Here is a 22296-nt window from a genome sequence, read left to right on the forward strand (position 1 = left end):
AGGACTTTTGCTTATTTCTAATGTAAATTGACAACAAAAAATAAAAACAAAATCCCATACAAATGAGGATCTATGAATATTCCAAGTAAAAACAAATTGTGAATCTATCAGTTCTACAAGTGCCACCTAATACAATAGTAAGCTCTGAAGTTTCCCAGAGAGAATAAAGATGCCTAAGAGAAGGACAACTATACTTGTTGATAATCCTCATCATGAATAATCAGATTAAAGTAGCTTCTTTACTTCCTGAGTACTTCATGTTTATCAAAAAACCCTTCTACAATAGGTTTCAGTAGAGACCCACCCATGAACAATCACATGAATGGAAATAAAACATCTATTTTCCAACTATCATCCATCCAGGCACTAGATACCACAGGAATCAAAATGTTGGAATCTGTCTAAAATACAATTATTAAAATTTCATAGGAAACCATTCAGTATTCATCAGTGCCTACATACTAAATTAAATATTTGCTAGTTTTTAACATTATATGGCATACATTAAGTTTTTTCTCAGTTTTCAAGGAAAATATTGAGATTCAGAACTTTTAGTTTTTAAAAGTAATCCTAAATTCTCAAAAGGATATTATTACTGGACCAATAGAAATGAATAGCTTGTAATTCTTCATTTGTGAATAAATTACCTTTATCAGGATTTTGCCAGTTTATTCTGCCACTAGCCACAGGTGAATGTACCATTTGTATTATATCTTTTTTTTATTTAGGAGACCATAGCATCTCATTGTTTTTTAATTGTCCACTGGACCACTGTACATGAGAATATACTGAATGCTCTAATTTCTGTATCTGAAAATATGTAAATCTTCTGAAAAAGCCATTTCTCTAAGTAATAGATATATCTAATAAAACAAAGTCAGGGTCTAAAGGCAAGGATTAGGTAAAAATTCCTTCAAAATGATAACAAAAGTCTAAATACCATCAAATACTTAAAAGATAGAAATTAGAAATCCCCACAGAAACAATACTTATTAGCCTAGAAAATAATTGTCTGATATAAGGTCTTATTAATGTAATCAAGTGACATATAATTAAATGAGCTTATCCCCATAAAAAAGTTGTAAGAGAGAAAGAGAGATGTTAACTATTGATGAAACAATAAAGCACAAATAAACTTGACTTTAAGAGTACGCTATTGGGCTGGGGATTTAGCTCAGTGGTAGAGTGCTTGCTTAGCATGAGTGAGGCACTAGGTTCGATCCTCAGCATCCCATAAAAAATAAAGAAATAAAATAGAGGCATTCTTGTCCATCTACAACTAAAAAAAAATTTAAAAGAGTACACTATTACTTTTCAGGCATTGAGAGAAAAAACAGATGTCAAAGCATAAAAGTAAATGAAGACTTAGTTACTACCCCAGCACAAATAAAATCAGATGCTAACCAAATGCTTAAGTGCACTTTGTGAAGATGATAGGATAGCATGTGTTTTTAAAACTACCCTAGGGGATAGGGGTCTGTTCCAGTGATAAAGTGCTTGTCCAACATGTATGAGGCCCTGGGTTCCATCCCCAGTACCACCAAACAAACAAAACCTGCACTTTGAAAAAACATGTCAAATATAATAAATTAACTTCAAAAACAATCCAAGGACCTAGTAAGATTAAATGGCAATAATCACTAGGACTTTTCATAAATATTCTGGTCCTCTTTCTCATTCTGGGCACATAGTGGGATTGTATACTAGAATTCTACCCCGATCCCTTGAAATTATGTGTGGTCATGCAACTTGCTTTGGCCAAAGCAATCTGAGCGGTAATAGCCTCTATCAAATACTGGCAGAAGTTCTTAGAGTAAGTGTGTACCTCATCACATTCTCTTTGTCTTTCTTCCCTTACAACAGTCAAGGCTCCAGAATAAGGTTTCCCCATCAGTCTGGATTCTGAAGTGAAGAAGACACAGATCAGACCCTCCACACAAACCTCAATGGACATTAAGGACATAATGATAAATATAATCAATTTTATCTTTAACCTCCTAGAATTTGGGGATTGGTTTTTACTATAGCAAAACAGTCTACACATAGAAAACACCAGAAAGAAGAGCAGGTGTTTTCTTTTTAGTGTTGAACCTAGGGTTGCTTTACCACTAAGCTACATTCCCAGATCTTTCTTATTTTTTTATTTTTAGAAAGGGTCTCACCTAGTTGCTGAGGGTCTTGCTAAGTTGCTGAGGCTGACCTCAAACTTGCAATCCTCATGTCTCAGCTTCCCAAGTCACTAGAATTCCAAGTATGTGCCCCCGCAAAAGCATTTAAGATGATAGCAGAGATAAGGTATAAGGATGTACTACTTGAAAAACTATACTCAGATAGAAATGGATTTATGCAACAAAAATAATAGTAGAGAATGACAGGAATTCTGGCAACAGTGTCAGAGCCTTTAAATGGTAAATATGTAATAGCAAAAATTAAAAACAGTAGAAATATTTAAATTGAGGAAATTTCCAAGAAAGTAGAGCAAAATGGCAAAGAGATAATTAGAGAGAAAATGAAATTAGATCCAAGAAAACCAGTATGTGAAAAATGTGGATTCCAGAAAGAAAAAGAAAAATAATCAAAGAAACAACTCAAAATTTCCCAGAAATAAAAGGCATTAGTTTCCAGATTAAAAGGTTCTATTGAATGGCCAAAACAATGAATGAATGAATGAAACTCAAGTTTTTTGTGTGCCAAATCTATGGATTGAACCCAAGGGCATTTTGCCACTGAACATATTATATCCCCAGCCTTTTTTAAAAAAAATTATTTTTTAAATTTTGAGACAAGGTCTCTCTAAGTTGCTGATGCAGGTCTTGAACTTGCAATACTCCTGCCTCAGCCTTCTGAGTTGCTGGGATTATTGTCATGCACATTGTGCCTGGCTGGACCCACTTTTGAAAGGAGAGAGAAAGAGTAAGAGTCACAAGAAATGAATTTTTATGTTTTTATTAGTGCATTATAGTTATACATAATATTGGAGTTTATTTTATTGGGGTTCATTTTGACATAAACATACATGCATGGGATATAATTTATTCCATGTCAGTCCCTAGTCCTTCCTCTATCCCCTCCTCCCTCCCCCATTCCTCTATCTATACTCTACTACTCTTACTTCTATTTATTATTACTTTTTTAAAAAATTATTGCTTTATACATAAACATAAAAATGAAATTCACTGTGGCATATTCATATATGTACATAGCATAATTTGATTCCATCGTTCCTCCAGTTTCCTGTCCCTCCTTCCTCCCCCTTTATGCCCTTCCTCTACTCTACTTGTTCCCCTTTTAAATTTGTTGAGTATGGAGGTAGTGATCACACCAGCTCACCTTTAATACAACTCTAGGTCCCCTCCAATCTTTGGTGTGCTAGCTTTCTGTTGGGCCAGAGGAGATGGTCTCTAATAATGACTTAGCAGCCCAGTTACTCTGTTAGGGCATGTAGTCTTGTGTAGCTTTGTGCATTCAGCACTGTCAAATCCATTGTGGGCTACCCCATGTATATTTCGGAGTATACAAGGTATGGCAGTCCAAGGTAGAGGTATTATAGTCTGTTTGATGCGGCATTGGATGGTCTGTGGTGGGGGTGGGGTAAGGCTGCTGCCCTCCTTGGAGTGCGCAGGTTACAGGTCAGTGGGCTTGTATCTAAGCTCACTAGTTGGTGGCTAGTGTTTTTGAGTTGCTCCTCTGTAAGCCCCTTTGTGGGATATAGTGTTATTGTATATGCAACAGATTCTCTACTGGCTTCTTGGAATTATCCTCAGGAATTGCCTTCTGTGGGCCTGTACATCTAAATGAGAATTGAATTAACTGGAAATTCTCAGACTAACAGCTGTGGATCATCCTAGAGGTGCTGCGGCACAGAAGCTACTTCCCCAGTTGCTATGGATTTCTCACCGTGGTTTCTTGTTTGTCAGCCCAGGGCCCATGCCTGCATGCTTAGAGAGTGCTGTGATGCATCTGCTAACTGTTTCTATTATGTGCGAGGGCACAGGATGCAGGGTTCATGGCTGTGATGCTGACTGCTATGGAAAGCTGTGCACCTGCTCCCCTCCACAGGGCCTTTTTAAAAGGGGCATAGAATTGGTGGCCATCTGCAAGCGTGGGACCTGTGATTTCAGGATCTCTGTGGGTGTTCTGTTTTGCAGAAGCTTCCAACCTGTCTGATGTAGATCACTGGAGTACTGTCCCCGTGACTGAAATGGAGAATCTGTTGGCCTGCCTGTGTCTGAATTCCTACTGCCCATGGTTGTGAATTGCAGGCACCTGCTCCCCTCTGCTGGGTCTTCTTCAAGGCGGGCGGCACTATGTAAGCATTTGGTAGCTGGCTGAAACTGTGAGAACTGTGGGTGTAGACTCTCTGTGGGTCATCTGTAGACCTTGGCTGGTACAGCTCACTGTGGTTTTACCCATCACTGGGATGGAGACAGGATGTCAATTGTTCTGCCATCACCTGAGCTCCTGCTGAGGCTGTGTGAAGCATCAGATTGGGGATAACATTCCCCAAGAGTGATTAGCTCTCAGGTCAACTAGTTTTGGTAACCTTCAGCTAGCAGCAATCCCTCTACAATTTCCTTCTAGACAGATTACTGAGACAACCTGTTTCAGAGGCATTCCCTTTGGTTTTATTCATTACTCTCTGTAGGCGGGTAAAAGCTGTATTGATTTAATTTGGGTCTGTACATTTCTGGGTAGGCTGGCTAGCTATGCACTCTACAAAACGACAGCCCTGCCAGGCGCAGCTTTCAGTCAACAGTTTGGGTTAAACTGCATGATCTCCTTCACTATCTTTGCTGCTCCTGTCCCATTTTGATTTGGTCTGCTCTTCTTTCCAGCTGTTGCTAGGGAAGTGAGCTTATGTGCTTTTCCTCTCCCTCATTCTCTCTTTATTACCCCTCTCCCTAACCCCAAACAGAGGTCAAGGAATTCTGTCCTTATTTTCTACTACAGTAACCAAACTCCAAGTCCCATCAAGTCTCAAACTGTCCAGTATTGAGTCACCCACCTCTCTCTCTGGTGATCTGTTCTTTCACTGCTTCCTTTCTGGGCTGTGGATGGCTTGAGGGTTGCTGTCTAGATTCACTCTGCTATCTTCATTTCCATGAAATGAATTTAAAAAAAAAAAAATAACAAGAGGTTTATACTCCACTGTAAGGATTTTGCTTTTATTCTAAGAAAAGTGGGAAGTTACTGTGGAAGAAGTACAAGAGTCTGTTTAATGCAACGTGGGTCAATCTGTTGCATTTGCTAATACTAACTTTCTTTCCCTCATACTCCACCAACAGTTGAATGATGATATATTAAAGCATCAAAATCAAGAAAATGTGAAGAACTTCTACAAACCACTAATAAAAAGACAAATAACACAATAGAAAAATGGGAAAAACTTGAAAAAAAAGCATTTCACACAAGAAGAAACACGTAAGGCCTATGAAATATATGGAATTAAACTCTCCTTAGTGATCTGAGAAAAGCAAATCATGATTAAAATGATATGCCATTTTGCATACATTTAACAAAAACTAATGTGGTAATTCCAAATGTGGGAGAGGATGTGGATCACTAGGTTCTCTTCTACATTACTGGTAGGACTGTAAGTTTATACAAAGTTTTTTGAAAACAATTTGATATTAGTTTCCAGAATTGAACATTAAACATTCACATATATATGAACTAGCAATTCCTCTTCTTACAAAAGAAACCTTTTAATATATAGGGAAGGAGTCAATAATAAGGATATATATATATATATATATATACATATATATATATATATATACTATTTGTAAAAGCCAAAACTTTAAAATAACAAATTCCCAAGAACAGAATAATTCATAACAAAATATGACAAATTTGTATAATGGAATAATATACAACAATGTGAAGGAATGAAATAGAACTACATGCAGCAACATAGACTGATAATAGTAAAATAACACTATGTGAGAAAACCAAGCCCTGAAAAAAATATATAACACAATATTCTTTTTAAGCGAATTACTTAATTAAAAAATGTAAAATTATACAATATAAATTTTAAGCTTAGATATGAAACTTTAAAAAAGAATAATAATCAGAAAATACATGACAGTAGTTAGCTCCAGGGATGAAGCAAAGAGACAGAATGGGGGAACAACACAGAGTAAATGTTAAAGTTACCAAGTGGTTGAGATATACATACCTATACATATATATGTGTATGCATATGTGTGTGTGTCTGTGTGTGTGTGTGTGTGTGAACTTGAGGAAGAAAAAAAGCCTCCACTGATTTTCTAGCTGCGAATTCTTGAAACTTTTGTTTATCGTGGAAGGTTTTAATTTCATCTTCCATCCTGAAGCTTAATTTCGCTGGATACACAATTCTTGGTTGGAACCCATTTTCTTTCAGTGTTTGAAATATGTTATTCCAGGATCTTCTAGCTTTCAGAGTCTGTGTTGAAAGATCAGCTGTTATCCTGATTGGCTTACCCCTAAATGTAATCTGCTTCCTTTCTCTTGTAGCTTTTAAAATTCTCTCCTTATTCTATATGTTGGGCATCTTCATTATAATGTGTCTAGGTGTGGATCTCTTATGATTTTGCACATTCGGCGTCCTGTAGGATTCTAGGATTTGGGATTCTGTCTCATTCTTCAAGTCTGGGAAGTTTTCTCGTATTATTTCATTGAATAGACTGCTCATTCCTTTGGTTTGGAGCTCTGTACCTTCCTGTATCCCAATGACTCTAAAGTTTGGTCTCTTAATGTTATCCCATATTTCTTGGATGTTCTGCTCATGGTTTCTTAACAGTCTTGCTGAGCTGTCTATGTTCTTTTCCAGTTGAAATACTTTGTCTTCATTGTCTGATGTTCTATCTTCTAAGTGTTCTACTCTGCTGGTAGTATTCTCCATTGAGTTTTTAAGTTGGTTTATTGCTTCCTGAATTTCTAGGATTTCTGTTTGTTTGTTTTTTATAACCTCTATCTCCCTGTATAGTTGATCCTTTGCTTCCTGGATTTGTTTGCGTAATTCATTGTCAAAGTGATCTTTCATTGTCTGATTTTGCTGTCTAATGTCTTCCTTGATACTCCAGATCATCTGAAGCATGTATATCCTGAATTCTTTATCTGACATTCCATCTGCTGCAGCTGTTACCTCTTCTAAAGTTGCGTTGACCTGCATTGCTTGTGGTCCTTTCTTTCCTTGTCTTTTCATACTGCTTGCGTATCTTTCCTGCAGGCGCGGGCGGCGGCTCTGCTCTCTCCTTATTCCAACTGGGGTGTCGTGGCTACCACGCCGGCAGGTCACTGGGCCTGTTCTGGGCGCTGGCAGCGGCTCTGTTCTGCCCCTACTCCAATTGGGGTGACGAGTGTACCACGCCGGCAGGCCACCGGGCCTGATCCGCCAGTCGGTTGCAGGTTTGCCTACCCTGCAGGCGCGGGCGGTGGCTCTACTCTGCCCCTACTCCAAATGGGGTGACGTGTCTGTCGTACCAGCAGGCCACTGGGCCTGTCCCGCTGGTCGGTCGCAGGTCTGCCCACCTTTCGGGCACGGGTGGCGGCTCTGCTCTGTCCCTACTCCAATTGGGGTGTCGTGACTACCCCGCCTGCAGGTCGCTGGGCCTGTTCCTGGCACGGGCGGTGACTCTGCTCTGCCCCTACTCCAATTAGGGTGGTGTGTGTACCACGCCGGCAGGCTCCTGGGCCTGATCCGCCCGTCTGTCGCAGGTCTGCCTACCTTGGAGGCGTGGGCGGCGGATCTGCCCTGCCCCTCCTACCACGCCTGCGGACCCCTGGGCCTGATCTGCAGGTTGGTCACAGGTCTGCTCACCCTGCGGGCACGGGTGGCGGTTCCGCTCCACCCCCACTCCAATTGGGGTCACGTGGCCACCACACCGGCAGGGCCTGATCCGGGCGTGGGAGAAGGATCTGCTCTGCCCCTACTCCAGTTGGGGTGACGTGTGTACCACACTGGCAGGCCACTGGGCCTGACCCGCCAGTCTGTCACAGGTCTGTTTACCTTGCAAGCGCGGGCGGCGGCTCTGCCCTGCCCATCCTACCACGCCCATGTACCACTGGGTCGCGGGTCTGCCCACCTTGCGGGTGCGGGTGGCAGCTCCGCTCCACCCCCTCTCCAATTGGGGTCATGCGGTCACCACGCTGGCAAGCCACTGGGCCTGCTCAGGGCACTGGCGGCGGCCCGGCTCCTCCCCTCTGGCTCGACGACAAATTGAGGAGACTCGGGTGTCTGTGCCTCACCCCCCCTACCAGGAGACCAACTGTTTATGTCGCCGCTGGTATTGATGAAGTTCTCTTCTCCGCCGCTTTCTGATGACATCAGATCTCTGCCATGTTGGTATCCTATGCGAATGGCAGCATTTCGTTCCCCTTGCCGGGCAACCAAAGCAACGGGTGAGTCCTGACCGGCCCTCAGCAGGACCCGGACCGAGAAGCAGTTTCCGTGGGCTCCTAGCCCTGGGCCAGGGCCTCCACTGATTTTCAAGAATTGGTTTGACACTGTTGGAAGCTTGCCTGTTATTCACAGCAAAGTCTTGTTATTCTCCTGGTGGACATAAACAATTTCATAAAATACTAACATCAGACAAGGTCAATCTGAGACTATGAAAAAGTAAAATTAAACAAGATTAGTCTTTAAATTTTTCTAAGCACAAACAAAACTATGCCATTTTACAATCTTCAAAATATGAAAATGTCTTCTTCTCAGCTAAAATAAGTAACTCCCACTCTTCACCAACTACAACATTAGCCTCACAAACTCGTCCTTCCCTTTAGATAAGTTATTGAGATACCCAATCATAGAATAATCTCCATTTCTTTTTTAAAAATTTTTTTGTAGTTGTAGATGACAGAATGCTTTTATTTTATTTGTTTATTTTTATGTGGTGCAGAGGATTGAACCCAATGAATGCCTCATGCATGCTAGGCAAGCACTCTGCCACTGAGCTACAGCCCCAGCCCCTAATCTCCATTTCTTAATAGCATCAAATCCTTTTTTTTTTTTTTTTTGATACTGAGGATTGAACTCAGAGTCTCTTGACCACTGAGCCACATCCTCAGCCCTATTTTGTATTCTATTTAGACACAGGGTCTCACTGAGTTGCTTAGTGCCTCGCTTTTTGCTGAGGCTGGCTTTGAACTCGTGATCCTCCCGCCTCAGCCTCCCAAATTGCTGTGATTATAGGTGTGCAACGCCATGACCAGCTTCCAGAGTCTTTCTTCCTTAAACCCACCCTCAATTACCTAGAACAAGCCCATGTCCTGTTATGAAGCCTCTCAAATATCTGCTAAATGAAATAACATCGCTTATGCTGCAATGAGTAATAAACTCAACATGTTCAACTATAGATGTGCTCCTGGTGTTAGGCTAGAGGATACTAATTAATTAATTAAGACATTCTAAAAGCCAGTCATGGTGGTACACACCTGTAGTTCCAGCTACTTGGGAAGCTGAGGCAGGAGGATGGATTGAGTCCAGGAGTTTGAGATCAGCCTGGGCAACATAGTGAGACCCTGTCTTAAAAAACAAAAAATGTGTGGAGTGACTGGGAATGTAGCCCAATGATAGAATCTGTGCTGAATATGGCCCTGGGTTCTATCCCCAACACACAAAACCAAAAACAGTGGTGGAGCTCAGGAAAAATTGGAGGCTTTAGCTCTATTGAGTTATTTATCTCTATCTGATTTTTCTAACTAAAAATTCTCTCCCTTTAACATTCTGTTTGAATTTTTTCATGTGTACTGGGTAAAAAGGAGAAAGACTAGGGCCCTGAAGGTGAGGCATGAAGGAGTCTAACTACAAATTCAGTCTATTAGAGAAAAAAAGTCAAAGAAGGAAGCACTTATAAGAGTAGCAGCAGCACCAAGAATATCAACTGTCCTTGAAAATGACCTCACGACTCACGGAATGGCTTTAGGTCTTGGAAAGACTTTGTAGTAGACCAAGCTATTACTTTAATGACCAACTCCTTCTCTGTCCTCTTATCCAATATCTCCAACTTTCAGGAATTATTTTTTAGTATGATTAGAAAAGAAGCAAGCTGCATTGTTCACTTAAGGGGTTGAAGAAAAGAGAACAGTACAGGACTTCTATCAATTTGACCATCAATTTTTTTTGTCTTCTGTTTTCAAGGCTGTCTTTCTTTTCTTATTCATTCGTTTTTTATTATTAGAGCTTTACAGTTATATACAGTAGTTAGGTTCATCCCCATAAACTCATACATGCATGGAATTTGATTTCAGTTCATGATCCCCCCTTTTCCCTTTCCATCTTCCCTAACGTCTTCCCTCCCCTCCCCTGTTCTCCTTCCTCGACTCTACTATATTTCCTTACACTCATCTATTTATTTCAAAGTTGTCCTGTGAGGTTCACTAAGCAAAAGGAAAAAAAGGGGATCTGAAGATAAAGCAGGAAAAGCTGTAGGCATGGAGGGGCATAGCTTCAAATGAAAAAATCATGTATATTTCTTCACTTTGACAGCACATATGCTAAATAATAAAACAATACACAGTGCTCCTATGTAAGAATAACAAACAAATTTGAGAAGTGTCTTAGTTTGCTAGGCCTGTCACAACAAAATACCAGAGACTGGGTGGCTTAAACAACAGAATTTTATTTGCTCACAGTTCTTGAGGACAGAGATCCAGATGTTGGTAGGTTTGGTTTTTTCTGAGTCCTCTTTTCATGGCTTGCAGATGTCCAGTTTCCAACTGTGCTCAAACATGGTCATTCTTCTATGCACATGCATGTCTGTATCCTACTCTCCTGTTCTTTTAAGGACACAGTTCTCTATCCTTTTTTAATTAAATTTAAATTGTTAGCTATTCTTTTGTAAGGAGAAATGAACAAGGACGGAAAGAACTAGGAGGGGAGAACTGGAATGAAATAGTATGGGGATTGGACAGTGAATTTTTCCCCCCTAAGAAATGAGCCATTAAAGAGTCATTGTGTGTTGGCTCAACCAAGGATGGGTCAAAATTAAAGGGCCTGGGGTAAGCAGAAAAACTTAACTAACTTTAGTCAAATCAAGGGAGCAGGTATATTGTCCTGATTTGTCAGCGAGTACAGTTTATCTAATCACTTGGGAGGCAAAGAATGGGAATTTGGAGGGTCTGCGTCTGTAGGTAAACAAGGAGGTCTTATCCAAGTAACAGGGAGAGGGTGGTTCTTTGCAATGTTTCCTAGAAAACAAAAAAGTGAAAGTATTTCTTAATTGGCCCTTGGGTAAAATTAAACATTATTAAGTCCCTGCTTTTGTTCAACATGAATGATATTCATTGCTGGGTAACTCGGGGTCTCCAAGCATTTCTCCAGACTTGTTCAGGGAGCAATCCAGCCCATCATGCATTGCCTGCTGCAGTGACATGTTCTTTGAGGTAAGGTATATCAAGTGGCTGGTAAAATGATGAACTAGAGGAATGAGAGAGACTTAATACAAGGAGATTGAATAAAGAGCTTGTTTTAATAATCTGGATGTAAAAGATAATAACAGGTGACATTTACTTAACACTTACTTTGTACCAGACACCACTATCATATATTGCACCCTGTTCTAATTATATTAAAAGTATAACTTCTGAGGATGGGGAGATTACCGAGGAAGAACAGGAGTTTGGGGCTGATCATTAAAGCACCTGCCTGGACCTTTGCAAGTCTTTCCAAGAACTAAAGCCTCTCTATGAATCCTGAGGTTATTTTCACTGACAATTGGTTTCCTGGAGTTGCTGCTGCTCTCACAATTGATTCTTTGGTCAACTTTCTTCTTTCACAGTCCAGAGTCCTGTTTTAAAATTCTTTTATTAGATATGGTGGCTTGTTTTTTGTTTGTTTTTAACAACTTTATTGAGGTATAATTTATATACCATAATATCCTCCCACTTAAATTGTACGATTCAACAGTATACTCGTGAACTTGTGCAACCATCAACACTATCTAAATTTCGAATATTTCCGTTATCCCAGAAAGATCCCTAGTGCTCATTTACATCCACTGCATATTCTCATCGCCAGCCCTGAGCAATCATTTGATGCTTTTATTGTCTGTAGATTGGCCTCTTCTCGATTTCCTGGAGGTCCATGCTGGCCTCCAACTCAATGCTCCTGCCTCAGACTCCCAAGCAGCTGGTACTAAAGCATGTGCCACCATGCCTGCTCTTCTGGATTGTTTTTTTGTTTTGTTTGTTTGAGTTTTTGTTTTTGTGTTTTGGTACCCAGGATTGAACCCAGGGGCACTTAATCACTGAGCCACATCCCCAGCCATTTTACTTATTTTATTTATTTATTTATTTAGAGACAGATTCTCACTAAGTTGTTCAGGGCCTTGCTAAATTGCTGAGGCTTGCTTTGAACTTGCCATCCTCCTGCCTCAGTCTCTCAAACAGCTGGAGTTACAATCTTCTGGATATTTTTAAATGTAATAACACAATATGTGGTCGTTATTGTCTGGCTTCCCAGATGCCTTTTCGATTTGGAGCTAAAACTCTCCTGTGCCTCTCTCTCAGAACAACAGTCTTCTTCCAGTTATCTAGTACACATAAGCTCCATAAATCATTCTTCAATTAGAACATAAAAGGGAGGGGCTGGGATTGTGGCTCAGTGGTAGTATGCTTCCCTTACACGTGTGAGGCACTGGGTTGGATCCTCAGCACCATGTAAATAAATAAAATAATAAAATAAAGGTATTGTGTCCATCTACAACTAAAAAAATTTTTTTTAAAAGAACATAAAAGGGAGATAGACTTCATTCAACTTGTATTAGTTTCTATGTGTTCTTTCCCACATATATTATATGAATATCCAAATATATACAACATTTGTTTAGCTTCCCCTGCTTTACTAATATTAAATGAACAGTAGAACATAAAGATCTTCATCTAAATTGTTTTTCTCTAATATATTATATTGTAAACAAAAATCCTGCATAGAATAACCTTAGACATATGTCATTTAGAAAAATGCATATACACCTGGGGAATATTTATTCTATTAGTGGAAATGTTGGTCCAAGGGAATGTGCACATTTGGAATTCTGAAAGAAAATGACAAGTTTTCTACTACACTCAAATCCAACTTTTAGACCTGTGACAATTTTATTCATTAAATATAATATTTAAATGAATTCAGTGTGCATATTGCTTGGCACAAAGAAGTTACTCAACAAATATTTAATAAACTTTTTAAATTTTTGACTCTTACTCATATTAGCTTGAGAGATTTTGTCCAACTTATATTCTTTCATCAACTATGAGTGTCCATTTCCCCCAGTTTCAGTCATCATCACATTCTTAATTTTAAAAATTATTTAAATTTTTTAAATATAATTATTTTAATTTTAGCAAATAATTATTTTCATTCAGAAAACAATGACTTGAACAGTAAATATAGCTTGTCTTTGAATACCCTACTTTCCTCTCTAATCACTTTCAACTCCCATACCACTACCTCTATTCTTCCCTTCTCCACCACATGCCTAGGCTTCCTAATACTCTTTTTTCCTACCAAAATGTCATTAATGCATCTGTTTATTTTTTAGTAGTTCTTTTTAGTTATACATGACAGTACAATCCATTCTTATATATTTATATAAGCATGGGATATATTTTATTTTAATTAGGATTTCAGTCTTGTGGATGTACACGGTGGTAAGATTCACTGTGGTGTATTCATATATGTACATAGGAAAGTTATGTCAGACTAATTCCACTGTCTTTCCTATTCCTATCCCCTATATACCTTTGTACTTTCTGACATAAAGAAATATCTATCTTGGGTTGGCTCAGTGGTAGACAACTGGCCTTGTATGCATGGGGCACTGGGTTCGATCCTCAGCACCACATAAAAATGAAAAATAAAGATTTTTTAAAAAGAAATATCTATCTTGATAAGAGTAATTATCTCCAAAATGTGATGAACATAAGGTTTCTCTGCTCTCAGATTTGCATCTGGACAGCTCAGTTCCTGGGATCTCTTTGCTACTCCAGCTATCCCTTGATCCCCCCCATCTATAAAATGCGGCTAATAATAGTACATATTTCACAGAGTTATTGTGAGAATTAAATGAGTTATTTATGTAAAGTTGTGGTTTCAGTGCCTGACATATACCAAGAATTCAATCAATATTGTTGTTCTTACTACCAGCATTAGGAGGGTCTCTGATGGTTATAGCTGATGTGTTTACTGCCACCCCTATACTGTTAGCAAAACTCTGTGAGTAGAGTAGTACACATGGTTTTGGATCTTTATATGAAGCATATCTGATTCTGGGAGGAGGACTTAAATTACCACATTATAAAACCTATAATCCCAGGTTAGACCACACTAAATGTAATTCCTACCTCCAAGAATTAGACCATGATTTCAATGTTTCTTTCTCTCTGAAAAATGTAAAACAATACACTAAATATCAATGCATTATCTGCAAATGTCTATTGGTTTTCATTTCTCTTTTTAAAAATTCTATATTTTGGCCTGGGATTGTAGCTCAGCAGTAGAGCGCTCGCCTAGCACGGGCGGAACCTGGGTTCGATCCTCAGCACCACATAAAAATAAAGGCATTGTGTTGTGTCCATCTACACCTAAAAAATAAATATTTTTTAAAAATTCTATATTTTAATAACTTAACAATAATCAATAATTACATTTAAAACCCGACAAAATGAAATACATATGTTAAGACATTCCATCATAAAGCAATCCAAAAGGAAACTTATCTCTAATTAAATCTTAATATATATAACGTAATGCAAGGAAACAAAAGATTTTAAAGAACTATTTAACATAATAAATAGGAAATGGATATGAAAAAATTCATCAGGTTCCTAATAAACTTGAAAAAAATTAATAGATTTTTAAATTAATACAATATTAGGGCATAGTTTCCAACCTTAAAAAGTATAAATACTAAGAATTAAACTATTAAATATTATCTAGGATGCAAAGAAAGAACTATTTACATAAATCTAAATTGCTATGGTATTTGATAAAATGGTCAAAACATTTTTTTCAGTTATTCCACACTGGGGACTCTTAATAAGGTAAAAATCAGAAATGCAGAAGATGTTTATACTCAAAAATTCTTTACAGCATAGCTTCTAATAGTGAAATGGGGGGGAATTTCAATATTCATAGAAATGGAATATGTGATTAAACAATAAATTATTATAGAGCACAAAAGATACCCTTGGAAAATTGTTTCAGTGGCATGTATATAAAACTAAATAATACATGTAAAATATAGATTACTGTCTGATGCCAATAAAATAAAAATGTGCAATACTTGCACAGAAAAATGGTTGGGAAAATACATCAAAAGTTTGATAATAAGGAATATGAATGCTACTTCATTTTTTGAAATTACTCTAAATGTAGGGCTAATTTTTATCTAGTGATTTCAAAATATACATAAGGGCTAGTGATACCACTAAAAAAAGCTTCATAATAGTTATTCATAGGTTGAGGGAATATACATTGTTGTCCATATTAAATTTTCCTGTACCTACCAAATTGTCAACAGTGATCATGAATAATTTTTAAAATCAAAAACTAAAGCTATTTTTAAATATACACAAGAATTATTAATGGCTTAGAGAAATATCACCATACAATTATATTTAAAAGCAGGTTATAGAGAAAATTTATGTTAAATGTGAAAAATATAACTAACTAAACAGATGGGGGGGAGCTAGTAAAAATGTATCTAAACATTAAAGTTGTTGTCTCTGATATTATGAATGTGAATGTTTGAAAATTTCTCCTAAGTTCATTTGAATCTCGACAGTGTGAACATATTATTTTGATAATGAGAAAAGGTGAAGGCTACAAAATTGAATCCCAATATAAATACAGGGTAAAGAATATGAAAATCATTTAAAGAAGAGAAATGCTTTGAAACACAAAAATATGTTTAGCCTCCCTAATTATCAAAGAAATGAAAACTAAAACGTTGTCAAGATGCTAGTTTTAACCTATCACACTGATAAACAATTATTTTAAGGATCATAATCAATGCTGGAAGGTTGCAGAAAAGCATTTTATATCTATTCTCCTTGGAAACATTTATTCTGCAAATCTGGAGGGGAAGGAAGCCTAGACACTGCTACAGTTCTAGTTTGTAGAACTCGGCTGCCACCTTCAGGAAATTAATGAGATTAATAATACAGTTTTTTGGTTTGGTTTTTTTGTTTGTTTGTTTGGTTGGTTTTTGTTCGTTTCTGGTTTTGTTTTTTGGTTGACTTTATCCATATACATGAAAGCCTTTATAAACTTTGTGAACCTAGTAACTGAATGAGTTGTAATTCAGGTGACAAATCCTTGGGAAATAGCTAGATTTTTAAGTGAAAGGGAAGGAGAAAGATTATTGTATAAAAGGTAAAGATGTAGAAGAATTTGTTTAATGCAATGTGGGTCAATCTGTTGTATTTGCCAACAATAACTCTTTTTTCCCTTATACTCCACCAATAGTTCAATGACTGATATAAAAGACCCTACAATCAACAGTGGCTCAGTAAAGCAAAAAGGGAGTTTCACTAATGGAAGAAAAGTTCAGAGAGTGCAACTATTCAATGCATTGTAATAGTAGAGGTATTGAATAACAGCTGCAAAACTGTATGATAGGAAGCTCTAGGCCCTCTTTCCTCAAATAAACATAAAAAGCAAAACAAAACAACCCCACCTCAAAAAAAAAAAAAAAACAAGTAGGAGCTATCTGAACCAACTTTGCCAGAGTCTGGAAAATAGTCAAAGATTAACAGCAACCAAGCAAATACACAATCAAAAAAAGTTACCTTCAAGGGCTGGGGATGTGGCTCAAGCGGTAACACACTCACTTGGCTTGGGCGGGGTGCTGGGTTCGATCCTCAGCACCACATAAAAATAAAATAAAGATGTTGTGTCCACCAAAAACTGAAAAATAAATATTAAAAAATTCTCTCTCTTCTCTCTCTCTCTAAAAAAAAAAAAAAGTTACCTTTAAAATAATAGGATGTTTTGTGGTGTTTTACTTGCCCTTGATCCATGTCCTTCCCACTGAAGTGGTTGGCAGATTTGGTCTTGAAGAAGCAACACAGGTTCTCAGTTCTTCCCTTAAACAAAAAGAAGCAGAACACACCTTATTTGCAAATTATTGTGCACACCTGTTCTATCCTACATGGGGGATAGTTAAATGATACAAGGCACTCATCTTTGCCTCATGTGATCTAAGAGGGGGAAGGCAGCAGGTACTACTTGTAGAACTGTAAGGAACTTAGAGAAATTCAGTCCTCTGGGAAAAGCTGAAAAAAACACAAGCATGGGGGCTGGGGTTGTGGCTCAGCAGTAGAGCACTCACCTAGCACTGAGTTCGATCCTCAGCACCACATAAAAATAAATAAAATTAAGGTATTGTGTCCAACTACAACTAAAAAAAAAAAAGACACAAGCATGATGAGGAAGGATGTATTCTCAGAAACAACCTTAGATGGCACAGAGCCAATATGCAAAGATTTGGAGAGCTCCTAGCATTCAAGGACATCTCTGTCAAAACATTAGCTGAACATGAGCTAAAGGAACAAAGACACCAGTGGATATACATGACAAGGAATAATCTTTGTAAAGTTCAAAAAAGTTCTAAAACACACATATCACTATAACTTTGAATAATAACAAAAATTAACCTAGGGAAGATAGAGAATATGATTTACAACTTAAGTAATTAAATGCTCAATTCTCAATAAGAAAATTACAATGCTATACAGAGAAACAAAAAAAAATGGTCTATTCAAAAGGACAAAATAAATTGACAAAAATTAGCCTGAGGAAGCCCAGATATAGAACTTACTAGAGAAAGATGTTCAAACACCAGTCTTAAATATGCTTTAAAAATAAAGGAAAATGGCCAGGTGCAATGGCACAGCCTATAATTCCAGCAGCTCAGGAGGCAGAGGCAAGAGGATTATGAGTTCAAAGCCAGCCTCAGCAAAAGCGAGATGCTAAACAATTCAGTGAGACTGTCTCTAAATAAAATGCAAAATAGGGCTGGGGATGTGGCTCAATGGTCAAGTGTCCCTGAGTTTAATCCCCAGTACCAATAAATAAATAAATAAAAACATGCATAAAGAATGAGAGGAAATCAGGTAAACAATGTAAGAACAAAATGAGTATAGCAGTGAAGAGATAAAAATTATTAGAAGCAAAAGAGCTAATTCTGGAGCTGAAAAAAACACAGATTATTAAAATAAAAAATTTACTAAACACATTCAATAACAAATTTAAGCAGGTAGAAAAAACTTGGAGTTCATTTCAGTGAAATTGAAGGTAATGATAATTGAAGGTGAGAAATGTAAACAGTCTAAAGGATCTGTTTTAAAGAATTGGCTGACACAATTGTGGAGACTGGCAATTCCAGAATCTCCAGTATTAGCTAGTAGGCTGGAGACCCAAAGATGAGCTGTTATATTTCAAGCCTAAAGGTTACCAGGCAATAGCCCCAGCAGAGATCCACTGTTGCAGTTCAAGTTGAAAAACTACTATAGAATATACTTTTTTGTGGGGGAGGCAGGTACCAGGGATTGAACTCAGGGGCACTCAACCACTGAGCCACATCCCTAGCCCTATTTTACATTTTGAGACTCGGTTTCACTGAGTTGCTTAGTGCCTCACTTTTGCTGAGGCTGCCTTTGAACTCATGATCCTCCTGTCTCAGCCTCCAAAGCCACTGGGGTTACAGGCGTGCACCACAGTGCCCAGCCAGAATATACTCTTAGTTTAGAGTAGGTCAGTCTTTTTGTTCTGTTCAGTCCTTCACCTGATTATATGAGGCCTACCCACATTATGGAGAGCAATCTGCTTTACCGAAAACCTACCAATTTAAATGTTAATGCCATCCAAGGACACCTTCACAAAAACATGCAGAATAACATTTCACCATTATCTGGGCACCATGGTTCAGCCAGGTTGACACAATGATGAATTTTGTTATATATATTTTAAAACAATTTGGGGAGAAGGATACTGTGGATTGAACCTAGGATGCTTAACTACTGAGCCATATCTCTAGCCCTGTTTATTTTTTATTTTGAGACAGGGTCTCACTAAGTTGCTTAGGGCCTTTCTAAGTTCTGAGGCTGGCTTTGAACTTGAAATCCTCTTGCCTCAGCCTCCCTGGGATTATAGCTGTGTACCACCACACCTGGCTTAATATATTTTTTTATTAAAAAAGGAAAATAACCAGTCTTGGTGAGGATGTGGAGAAATCAAAACACTTTTACACCATTGGTGGATGTGTGGAATGGTGCAGCTGCTCTGGAAAATGGTTTGGCAGTTCTTCAAAAGTTAAAAATATAATTGCCATATGATCATTCTATTCCCAAATATATGCTCAAAAGGATGAAAAGCAGGGATACAAACAAATTCTTGTATACCAATGTTCATAGAGGCATTATTCACAATAGCTAAAAGTTGGAAACGACCCAAATATCCAACAGATGATGGATAAACAAAATGTGATGTATACTTACTATGGAATAATAGTCAGCCTTTAAAAGGAATGAAATTCTGTTACATACTACAACTTGAATGAACCTTGAAAACATGCTCAGTAAAATAAATCAGACCAAAAGAAGGACAAATGCCATATGATTCCACTTATATGAAGAATTTAAAATAAGAAAAGCCATTGAGACAGAAAGTAGAATGGAACAACCAGGAACAAGAGAAATGGGGAGTTTAATGGGTATAGAGTTTTTGTTTGGGTGATAAACAGGTTCTGGAAATGAATAGTGGCAATGATTTTGTAACATTGAGAATGTATTTAATGCCACTGAATTATACACTTAAAATGATTAAAGTAGTAAATTTCATATTCTGTATTATTGTGCATGTGGTGTCAAGGATTTAACCCAGGTTATCTCATATGCTATGCAAGTGCTCTACTACTGAACTATACCCCAGCCCAATATTCTATATACTTTGCTACAATAGAAAGAGGAAAGATATTGGGGGGAAGTGGGTGAATACTGGAATGAGGAGCTATTGTTCAGGAAATAGAACTCTGGAGTGTAAGATTTAGAGTGTTCCAAGTTATGACATGATACAATATATCATAATATATTAAGTCTAATAGCAAATTCTGATACTCCATAATAGTAGTAGAAATACCAATTCATTTTTTTTTACTTTTTTTTAATTGTAGATGGACAGAATACCTTTATTTATTTATTTTTATGTGGTACTGAGGATCAAATCCAGTGCTGCCTCACACATGCTCTACCACTGAGCCACAACCCAAGCCCCAGAAATCCCAATTCTTAATAAGGCTTATATTGCCTTCATTTCTATCACTTAGAATCTCAGCCTCTTCATTTACATAATTTCTCATAATGGACAAAAGTGTGTTTTTACAATGCAAACAGCAAATGAGGTATTAATGTAGTAAGATAGGAGTCAAAGCATTAGTGTCTTCTATGACTCTGGTCTGGTGGGAATAGAATAGATGTGTAAGGCACCTGGAATTTGAAATAGCACATTGTTTGGCTGATTTCCTAGGGGTTTTGTGAAACTAGTGAACAATTCTTAGGGTTTGGATGGAGTTTGGGTAAAGTGCTATCTCGAGCTTTCAGGAAAATTCATGATGGACTAAATTAATGGAGGAATAGCTACTTCAAATAAAGAGAAAGATATGGATACTTGTAAGGATCAAATGAGGTAATAGATGGGAAAGTCCTATTTTAACTAAATTTACAAACTTGAGATGGAATTTAATTACCCTGCAAACTAAAACTTTCCATGAACATGCAAAGGGCCTAAGTCTTTCATCTAACACAGACCCTTTAGCACAGTGTTTCAGTGTAAAGCTAAGGTATACAGGCAAATTATAGCAGGTTGTGAAGTAGACAGATAGTGAGGAATTGGAGATAGTACCTCCCAGGAAAAAAAGAGAGATGAGAACAAGAGAAGAATCTAAGGTCAAAGTATGTGAACTTTTTGGACTCAGAAAGCCAAAGGTTGAATATTTCCTCTCATATGCAAAAGCTAGTCCAAAATAAGAAAAAGAAGTTGGGGGTGGGGATTCCATGAAAATAGAAGGGAGAACAGTGGAACAGAGGAAGGAAATTGGGAGGGAGGAGGGACAAGAAAATAACAACGTATGTCTGACTATCTCTGAGATATAGAAAACACTCCAGTATTAAAAACACTCCAGTAGCTATGAGCTTGACTAGCACACAGACTTGGTTTCTTTTAACATTATTTGACTAAAGGAACCAGAGTTGCTTGGAGAAAGGGCTGAGACTAGGACTGGTGTAAAATATATAATATGAACCTAGAACATCTTTCAGTACCAGAAAGCAAGGAAGTGCTTTAAAAAAAAAAAAAAAGGCAAACCACCTTGTTGATAGGAATATATCAAAGGAACACAGGAACAAACTTCCAGAGCTCACAATAGCCAAATTTGAGCAAGCTGAAAAACAAAACATTAAAGTGTTATTGGTTATAATGAAAAGCAAAATAAATATCAGTGTATCCATATTTATATAAATTACTGAACAAATAAATACATTGGGAAGAAGACAAATCTACTATGCAGAAGAATTCCAAACATCATCAGTGATAAGTCATATTGTTACCAAAAACTCGGTCCTTGTCCCCAATGGAATCCAATAATGAGGATAAGGTTTTGAGAAAAAGGAAAAAGTTTATTGCTTTGCTAGCAAAGGAGAAACACAGGGGACTCCTGTCCCAGAGACTGTGATTCTGCCAAGCAAGGAGCTTTTAAAGAGGTGGTTCAAAGGCTACAGTCAATGTGTTCTCTGAATTGTAATTCACTTGTTAATTTGGGAGGTAGTCATTTCTGAGATCTTCTGGTGCCATCTCCAAAGTCTGAATTCCTGTGGTGGATGTATGCTTAAGGATAGATAACTTTGCCTAGGATGCAAAAGAAAGAAAATCCTGCTTCCCCTGAGATTAAGGAGGAGGGAGAGAGGAAGAGGAAAGAAACATGTCCATTTAAAAAATAAGTTGCAGTGGCACAGCAACAAGGACTATATTCAAAGCATAAAGTACTATTACAATAATGATAACATGTACCCTTGATATGATGTGATGAAATGGCAGTTTCCCCATGTGGTTTCCAAAACCTATAACCTCAGTTTAATAATGAGAATGGCAGTAGACATTATTCTGCAAAATTCCTGACCAGTATTTCTCAAGTCTGTCAAGGTCATCAAAAACAAGGCAAATGGCCAGATGCAGTGGTGCATGCCTGTAATCCCAGCAGCTTGGGAGGCTGAGGCAGGAGAATATCAAGTTCAAAACTGGCCTCAGCAACTTAG

The 22296-nt window shown here is 37.8% G+C and overlaps 2 long non-coding RNA genes across 6 annotated transcripts in view; both read right to left on the reverse strand.

Moving 5' to 3' along the window:
- Positions 1-2930: 2930 nt before the first annotated feature.
- Positions 2931-5729, reverse strand: LOC131424853 (uncharacterized). Its single transcript, XR_009228428.1, has 2 exons — positions 5006-5729; positions 2931-4470 (listed from the first exon to the last, which is right to left on the reverse strand). It is a non-coding gene; the product is annotated as an uncharacterized LOC131424853 (long non-coding RNA).
- Positions 5730-10587: 4858 nt separating this feature from the next.
- Positions 10588-22296, reverse strand: part of LOC124105054 (uncharacterized) — a 37480-nt gene continuing 25771 nt past the window's right edge. For 4 of the 5 annotated variants that reach the window (XR_006855604.2, XR_006855601.2, XR_006855600.2 and 1 more), the window contains 3 exons: positions 21353-21425; positions 16959-17073; positions 10588-11175 (listed from right to left, as the gene is read on the reverse strand). This is a non-coding gene — a long non-coding RNA (uncharacterized LOC124105054). Of the gene's footprint in view, positions 11176-16776; positions 16848-16958; positions 17074-21352; positions 21426-22296 lie in introns of all 5 variants that reach the window. The other variant, XR_006855602.2, reaches the window with a different exon arrangement.

This window comes from Marmota monax, unplaced genomic scaffold (assembly GCF_021218885.2).
Source record: "Marmota monax isolate L192 unplaced genomic scaffold, Marmota_monax_Labrador192_F-V1.1 WCK01_AAM20220418_F8-fsc00192, whole genome shotgun sequence".
Taxonomy (NCBI): Eukaryota; Metazoa; Chordata; class Mammalia; order Rodentia; family Sciuridae; genus Marmota; species Marmota monax.